Source organism: Sinocyclocheilus rhinocerous, unplaced genomic scaffold (assembly GCF_001515625.1).
Source record: "Sinocyclocheilus rhinocerous isolate Xijiao unplaced genomic scaffold, SAMN03320098_v1.1 scaffold865, whole genome shotgun sequence".
Lineage (NCBI taxonomy): Eukaryota > Metazoa > Chordata > Actinopteri > Cypriniformes > Cyprinidae > Sinocyclocheilus > Sinocyclocheilus rhinocerous.
The window spans coordinates 557,072-566,462 of NW_015646167.1; the positions used below are offsets into that span (position 1 = coordinate 557,072).

Sequence of the window (9,391 nt, forward strand, 5' to 3'; positions counted from 1 at the left end):
CCGATAACCGATATGCAGAACCGATATTTATTTACTGTTATAAAGTAAATAAATGACTCAGTGAAGTAAGAACATACTTCACTTTGGTTTTTCCTCTTTTGAGTCATCTTTTTTTTTTTTTAAGTGTTGAAAATTAGCAGTCTTTCACATAATTCGAATTAATTAAGGAGAGAGAGAGAGAACGAATTAACGCATGCACCCACGTGCGAGCGAGCGATTGTGAAGCATTGCAAACAAGCTTGTCGGTAAGCTTTCACAACGAGAAACACAGCATCGCCACAACATGGCGGCGGCGACGGCAGCAACAATACTACAGCGAGAATAAAAGTTATGCCTTCTTTCTTTGCCCTTTAAAGTAAGCTTTCACAAATTTATTTATTTATTTAATTTTTTTGCGGATCCGAAAAATTATCCGATCCGTGACTCAAAATCTGTAATATGATCCGAACCGTGAGTTTTGTGATCCATGACACATCTACTCCATATTTATTGTGTTATAACAGAGCTTTATGAGATAGCGATTAACTGAGATGTCAGTTTTTAGTGATGATAAAGGAAGCGCTGCTCGCATACTGCCATGCCAAACCATGCACGCAGCAGCCCATGCTTGCTTTTCTGTTGTGAATGTTGATGCTTAGCCTAAATAACAAATATTTTATCGGGAGTGTTTATGCTGGGATGTTGTGGAGCTTAGGAGATGTTACAGAACCATTTCATGTAAATTTCTTCGATGTACTGAAAACAATCTATTAATTTTATGCAGACTTTTGCGGGCGGGAGCGGGACAAAACATGAATGTCGCGGGCGGGAGTGGGACCAGATAAGATCTATTTCTGCGGGAGTGGGCGGGCGTGGGACAGAATCTTGTGGGAGCGGGACTGAAAAATCCGTCCCGCGCAGGTCTCTTTTGGCGCTTTTCCACTGCATGGTACGGCACGGTACGGCTCGGTACAGTTCACTTCTTTACACAGACAGGAGGAGCAGAAAATTAGCAAGTGTCACTGGCACTTTTGTAGCTCACATCACGTCACATACTTTCAGAGAAATTATTGATCAAAGCCGACCATCAACGCTATCAGTCTGGACAGCCATGAATCGAAGGTCACCTGTGTTTTTCTCCAGAGCTATTTGACTGGCATCATGTGTATAAGTAGGGATCACTTAAGCTGGTTTGCTCAACCTCATGGTGCATGTGTATGTTTATATATGTGTATGTTGTGACATGATTAATGTGGTGTTAGCTGCAGCATGCCCTTTATCCTCTGTCCTCCTGGTGGCCTTTCTTTTTCTCTTTTTTGCTTTTTCACTCAATTTATCATTGGGTCTCATTTTTTGCCTTGAACACTCTCTTCTCCGCCTCTTTTTTCTCTTTCACTTTCCTATGAAAGAAAAATCACAAATGTGACCCGCCTGGACCACAAAACCAGTCATAAGGGTCAATTTTTCGAAATTGAGATTTATACATACTCTGAAAGCTGAATAAATAAGCTTTCCATTGATGTATGGTTTGTTAGGATAGGACAATATTTGGCCGAGATACAACTGTTTTAAAATCTGGAATCTGAGGTTGCAAAAAAATCAAAATATTGAGAAAATCGCCTTTAAAATTGTCCAAATGAAGTTCTTAGCAATTTCTATTACTAACCAAAAATTAAGTTTTAATATATTTACAGTAGGAAATTTACAAAATATCTTCATGGAGCATGATCTTTACTTAATATTCTACTGATTTTTGGCATAAAAGAAAAATCAATAATTTTGACCCATACGATGTATTTTTGGCTATTGCTACAAATATACCCCAGCGACTTAAGACTGGTTTTGTGGTCCATGGTCACAAATGAGCTCTCTATATCTCAATTGATGTTCCTGGACAATAATGAGATTTAATGGAAAGCAAATGGAGTCTTTCCTCAAGAAGGAACGTTACATGTTTCCACATTTCAGATGAGATCTCAACAATATCACAACTGTGTGTTCAGATTTACCAAGATACTAAGATCTGTAATCAAACATCAAAGGCTATGTGATGCAATACTAGCTTTTTGAATAATCTCTGCCCTACATTATTTCATTTTTACTTGGAAATACTTCACAATACAGAAATACAGAAAAGAAGACAAAGTTGACACTGAAAAACAAAACAAAACTGAGACTAAAACAAAACTTGAATTAAATGAATGAAATGGTAATAAAATCAATTTTAAAAAATCTAACTCTTTCATGGCCTTCTCTTTCCCCTCATCCTTTCAAGCGCTCTTTATCTCCACCACTCTCTTTTCCTTGCGTTCCCTTTTTTTAATTATTTTTCCTTAAGTTTATTGAATTACGAGTCAATCGTGTCAGATTTAACCTTTAACCTTTAAAAAGATTCAGCCTTTAAAGGTTGCTCAGTAAGGAGTAGGTCACCTGTTCCCATATGAATTGTAACCGTTGTGGTCAGCCTGGTTATTCTTCTGTATAATGATTGGGCTTGAATCCTTTTAGACCTTCTGAACACAGATGACCTCATAAAATATCTGTCATGGTTGAAAACATTGCCACTACTGCTAACTGCTCAGGGAGTTTTGCTTTGAAAGATAGATATGCAGATTGAGTTTGTGAACATGAGTTTAAATGCACATCTATCTATCTACAGTATCTATCTGTCTGTCTGTCTGTACTGTATATGTACTGCATATGAGACTGATGACTAACACTAGATGTTCATAGCACATTTCATTTTACAGATTGAGTTCTTTATTTCGTCATACACTTTTGATTTTATAGCATTTCATAATGTTAAAATTGCCATTGACATCACAGCTATGATGAAACCTTGTATGACAGCTTCCAGTGAGTGTTTTCATTCATGTTCACTTTTAACCTAACAACTTAAAGATAAAATTGATGTTACTTTAAATTCATAGGCATAAAAAATTCAGGCAGAAGTTGAAAAATATTGGACATCAAAAATATTTTTATGTAACTCCAAAGTCATTTTTTTTTAAAACGTATTCAATTTAATTGAAATTGCCCCTCATACATTTTTCCCCCATCTCCCTACAGTTTTGTCTAGTTAGGACCAATAATGGGGGAGACTTGTAGGAAACGCTTGTCTCATTTTAATTCATATTTTGCCTGTTTAGGTGAAAATGCAGTCAGTTGGTTGCATTTCATTCATTTATTTTTCTGTAAGCACTTAAAGGGTTAGTTCACCCAAAAATGACAATTAGCCTGTGTTTTACTCACCTTCAAATCATCCTAGGCGTATGTGACTTTCTTCTTTCAGACGAGTCCAATCGGAGTTATATTAAAAATTGTCCTGGCCCCTCCAAGCCTTACAATGGTGGTAAGCGGGTGTTGGTTGTCAACAGTTCAGAAGACGCGAAATAAAGTGCGTGCATCCGTAATAAAACGTCCCTCACACGGCTCCCGGGGGTGAATAAAGGCCTCCTGTAGTGAATCTATGTATTTTTGTAAGATAAATATACATATTTCAAATGTAATAAACGCTTTTCTCTCACTTCCGCTGACAGTGGTACGCGGAAGACGTTCAGGCGGATGACGTAAGACGTATGCGTTGCGCGCATGCCTCTGAGAAATGCAGGAGCAAAGGAAACAAAGTTTCCTTACTTAAGCAAAGGAAAACCAGTCTCCTCTTGGCTTATATTGAAATCCTCCGACATTTTTCTTTACAAATCCTCGTTTTGTACTTCTATTTCGTGAATGGCATTTTGTTTTGTTTTGTCTCCGCGTTCATCACTTATCACGCAACGTCTTACGTCATCCGCCAGAACGGCTTCCGCATATGACAGAATACCGGAAGTGAGAGAAAAGTGTTTATTACGTTTGAAATATGGATATTTATCTTATAAAAATGCATGGATTCGATACAGGAGGCCTTTATTCACCCCCCGGAGCCGTGTGAGGGACGTTTTATTACGGATGCACGCACTTTTTCACGTCTAATGAACTGTTGACAACCAACACCCACTTACCCCCATTGTAAGGCTTGGAGTCGCCAGGACAATTTTTTATATAACTCCGATTGGATTCGTCTGAAAGAAGAAAGTCACATACACCTAGGATGCTTTGAGGGGGAGTAAAACACAGGCAAATTTTCATTTTTGGGTGAACTAACCCTTTAAAGGGGATGTCTAAAGCTATTTCATGCATTCTGACTTATTTACGCTGCTAAAGAGTTGGATTCTTATGCTAAACTTGACCAAAGTCTCAAAAAATGAGTGGGACATATGACCGAGTATTTTTGTGCCAAAGACACTCCTTCAGGGTTCGTATAAGATTCTGAAAGTTTTTTTTCCGAGTATGGCCCTGTATGATGTCATAAAGGGTGGGATTCCTTATATGGGCACTTCTCCAGGAAGAGCTCGCACACACATCAACCAGAGCGAGAGCAAGAGCACGCCCATCAATGTGCTTCATTCATTTTGAAGTGTATGCTATCATATTAAGTCTTACAAAATATAATTTTGCATAAGTTCTATACATGAATGCATTTCTCGACAGCATTATTATCTGTTCTATTTATTGGCAGCAAACGTTTTCCGCCTCATTTGGCATTGCACTGCACTTCCCACATGTACCCCTTTTAAAACGGGCAAATACAGAAAAAATTATGACGACATCATGAAAGGCGACTTAGTCATTTCTACAATAACCGACCGCTAAGCAAATGAGTACAGTACTTACCATATAGAGATGTCTTTCTGTAGTCATTGTTGCTGCTGTTGTTCTTGCTGTTCATTTTTAGACTCTGATCCAATTCTGGATCGAATATATATGGCTGGATCTGTTTTTTTAGTCATAGTTAATTTTAGCCAATACAGTTTTTGTTTCTGTTTTATGTCGATGTCACCGTTTGCAGCCGATCACTACGCAAAAGCTGCACATGATTGTGACTCTTTAGCTCCGCCCACGGCATGCCTCCAAGAGCTCGACTGTTTTCGGAGAGAAGCGGTACAGTTGTATTCGTCTTTTGGAAATCTGATAAAACCAAAGACTCTTCAGAGATATGAAGGATGCAATACTACTCTATAGGTACTCAAAATTAACAAGATTGCCAGAAACTGTGTGTGTTATGTCCGCTTTAACTTCATAGTCTGATCCACTCTCTCTCATACTTTGCTTAAATCAAAACCTCTAACCTTCCTGGATGTTGTAATAGTGTTTTATCATGGTTCATGGTATGCAGTAACTCGTTCAAAGGGATGTGACCCTGAAGCCAGAGAGCGTGTAAGAGAATAAACATAAAGATAGCTTATCGTCTGTAATCTGTGTTACTGCCTATGTCTGACATTCACCTCTGTGTCCTCCTGTGTGTTTAGACAGTGCATTCATCACTTTGGGCCCAATGACGACCTTCTCTGAGACCTACACCACTGGATCATGTCTTTCTTATAATCACTTACTCTGTCTCTCTCTTTTTCCTAAAACAACCGTGTTCATCTTTTTGTCTATTATCCTTCCTTCCAATCCCTCTTTTAGTTGTACAAAAGTTGTCCTCCCCCGGCCCTCTTCCTTACTTTCTTTTGCATGACAGCCGTTTACTGGAGCATTATTACTCCCTGTATAAGCCCCTCTTTAATTAGACACCAATTTGGACGGATTTATGCTTTTTTACATGCCAAAACATTCATATTGGCTGTTTATCCCCGTGGTTAAAGGGCATAGCTGTCAAACTGACCACAATTCATGGCGATATTAAGTGTTTTGCAGTTAACTGAGCAGCCTGACGCAGCTCCGTTCCTTCCGAAATAACATGGGCTAACTGGTGATTAAGGATTTAAAAGACGAAGTGGAGATGCTCGTGCCGGGCGGCCCTGTAAATGATTCAGGAGAACTGATTGCTGGTGCGCGGCTCACTGGCATTTCAATGTGTTTTTGAATCTTAGTCATTAAAGCTCGGGCCGCATTTCAATTTAAGCTCTCATCCTCCGCTCTGACACCTATGATCTCCGTGCAAGGCGAAAATCGTAATTTAGTCGTTGCGCCAGGCGGTGGTTATTTTGCTCTTTAATAATAAATATTACAATTTTTTTCTGGGATTTCTTTGCATAAATCAAAGTAGTATGAAAGATGAAAAGGAAATTTGTGTTTTACGCGTGGATACCTTCCTAGAACTTATCTGGTGGCCTGTTATTACCCCACACATGCTGATATAGGGGCCGCACGTGAAAGAAATCACAAAACGCTGGCAAACAGATCTTTCCAAATGATCAATATACCATAATATCTTGACATCAGCTTTGAAGAAATGGCCAGTTAAGTGGTCTGGTTTCATATGAGGACCAGTCTGACACACTTCCTAGTTCCAGGATCGAAATCCCTCAGAACAAGGCCATGGATTTAGTCTCTCCTTCTGACTAAATCACTCAATTTACATGTACTATCATGCCTATCTGGTAACCGAGTCATCCCGCTGAAGTCCTACATATCTCTCTTGTGCTCCCTCTCTTTTCCCCTCCCTGTGACCCTGGCTTCCTCTCTGCCCCACTAAAGGTGTTTGTCTGTGAGCGGCGGTAAGGATTACCTTTCCATCAGTAGAAGAATGAGGTGTGAAAAGCAATCTGAGGAACGCCAGGCCGGCTGATATGGAACTTTGGCGGATGCAATTATGCCTATGACAGATCATTTCTGATCCCTCGCTGCTCTGGATGGCAGCCAGCCACTGCTGTTGTTTTGTTTTGCTTGTGCGGTGTGTGAAATGTGGAAACCTTTAGCAAGGGAGTAGTGACACAGCAGACTTCTCCATTTTTCTCTGCTTTCCCTTACAGTCCTGCTCTGTAGAAACAAAAATGAGCATGATTTATGAACTTCACCCTTTTGTCTTTATAGATACTCTTCCCAAGGGTGGTCCCTTGACCTGATTAGCATATTTGCTCTGGTGAATTCCTTTGTGCAGAGATGCAAAGATCTAATAGAGGTGAGCAAACACTACAAAATTATGCAAACACACTCACAAACTGTACATTTTCCAAATGTGTTTCACACCCACAGAGCTTTACGCCCTACTTTCTCAAGCACACATCCAGAGAATATCCTCTTATATTTCTCAATAATTCACGTCGCCGTCTGTCTTTATTGCTTTCATTTCTCGTATTTCCCAGGACTCCTGTCCTTGCTGAGATCTGTATTTTATATTACTTGTCATTTTTATATTTATTCATGCACATTTTTTGCTGTGTGCTCCTACTAGCTCCTCATACGATTGGCACTTTCCACGAATAGGGCAGAAAATAGGGATTGAAACTCCTTCTCATTTTCAACAAATGGTCAGTGAGAGGATATGCTTTGCCTTCAGAAATTGTTATACATCAACCGTAGTAGTTCAAATTTTTTTTTTTGCAATAAATGCTCTGATTATTGGACCTTTTATAAATAAATTGTATATATATATATATATATATATATATAAATGACACTTTTTTTTTTTCTTTTTTTTTTTTAAAGAAAACATTTAATTTAAAATGTTCTTTCATTTATTTAAAATCTCTCTCTTTCAGGTATGTGACTGTCGGCAGCAGTTTGCTCGCTGGGAAGAGGGTGAGCGAGTGCCGTTGCCATGCTTTGCAGGACGTCAGGGGACAGAGGTCACTCAGAGACTGCTGAACATAGAGGAAACCTTTGACCACAGCCTGCAGGTCCTGCGCTCCGTTAAGGACATCCTAGATGTCAGAAATCCCTCTTGGCATGAGGACTACAGCAGGTGCAGTGTGTTTGTTAATTGATCAGGGAACAGAGAGAGGAAAAAAAAAAGAAGAGAGGTTCTGGGTGTAGCTGGCTTTGATTTTTATAAGAGCTGCAATCTGTCCATATGTCCAACATGATGTCTACACTGGAAGCGACCAGTGTTGTATTTGCTGGAAGCGGTGCATCACCTCTGAATGTTCACTAACCAGAGACCAGTCAGCTATGAGCTTTAGGTTAGACTTCATTGAGATTAAACAATTCCATTAATAATAAAAGAACAAATGAGCCATTAGTATAAAAATTAATTCTGCATGAGCAGTTTTAGAATAGCAAATAACTTCATAATTTAATATGTAAATAAAATATACCAATTTAAGTAATAATAAATACATTATCATTCAAAAGTTTGAAAGCATTTAATTGATTAAAAATACAGTAAAAAACTGTCCACTGAAGGAGAGTTGTGATAAAACCCAAGTGCAGTTTATTGATATCCAAAAGTAAACAGACTAGACTTGATCATACTTGGCTTGACAAAGAAACATGAAATGAACCTGAACATAAAACATGACACTCACCAACAACAGTTACAGGAAACAAAGCTAGATAAAGGACAGTTGAAACATGAGAGCTATATATACAAAGACACTGATCACTAACAAGAGACACCTGGAACAATCAAGACTAAGACCCAATGAGAACATAGCACACACGACTAAAACAACCAATCACAACATGACACATTAGGTGTGTTCGACTTTGTTGCGCTGCGCAGATCGTTCAGCGACAGTTGCCGCTTGCAGTCGGGGGTGGAATTGAAAGCGGGGATGTAAAGTCAGACACTTTCTGCTCTCACCGTGTTTGCATACTTTATCACAGATGAAGTGAATTAAATGTAATATTTGTCAAATACACAGACATTTCAGAGACGTTTTCATGAAGCAACAGAAACACATTTCATGTACTGCTTAACACTAGAACCGCCAGAGGTCGCTGTATACCTAAAAGAGCCAGCGGGTAAATTTTACCCACGCACATGGCAACTGTATTTATATGGCTAAAGAACATATTATTTCACTGTATTATGCCACTGTCTTCACAAAGAAGTGTCTAGAGTCATGAAATTTTTTTTAGTCATTTTGACTTTATGAAACTGATAACCCTAAAATCAGTGAGTGAAAGGCGTTGCCTAGAAATATACAATGTTAAAACATAAGCAGCAAGAAAATGACAAAGCGAAAATACATGCATTATATAGCGGGTAAATTTGACCCGCTGGCACTTATAGGTATAAATGCCCCGTTTTTTTATCTGGTTTTATCTAAATAAAAACAGCCACGGGTAAAATTTACCCCGTGGCGGTTCTACACAGTAAAATCAGTGTAATATTTTCAGTGTTAAAAGTTATTAATTCCCAAAGAGTTTAATTAACAATCTACAGTGTTAAACGGTACTCGTGATCAGTGTTGTTATATGGTGTAATTTCACTTTTACACTAAAAGTGTGGAATAAAAAACCCGCCGAATTGTCTGGACTCCGCCCTTCAATGACTGCTGCCTCGCAATGCGACGACGCCATTTTTTCTTCAAGCGACCGAGACTGTAAGTTGAATTGCTTTTCTCTTTATAAAAGTACACGGGAAAAAACATTTTTGTTGATAATTTTACTCAAAATATGATTGGTGGTGAACACATTTAGA

The 9,391-nt window shown here is 38.8% G+C and overlaps 1 pseudogene; it reads left to right on the top strand.

The window, feature by feature from the left end:
• Positions 1-9,391, top strand: part of LOC107707048 (dynein heavy chain 2, axonemal-like) — a 158,215-nt pseudogene that overhangs the window by 27,775 nt on the left and 121,049 nt on the right.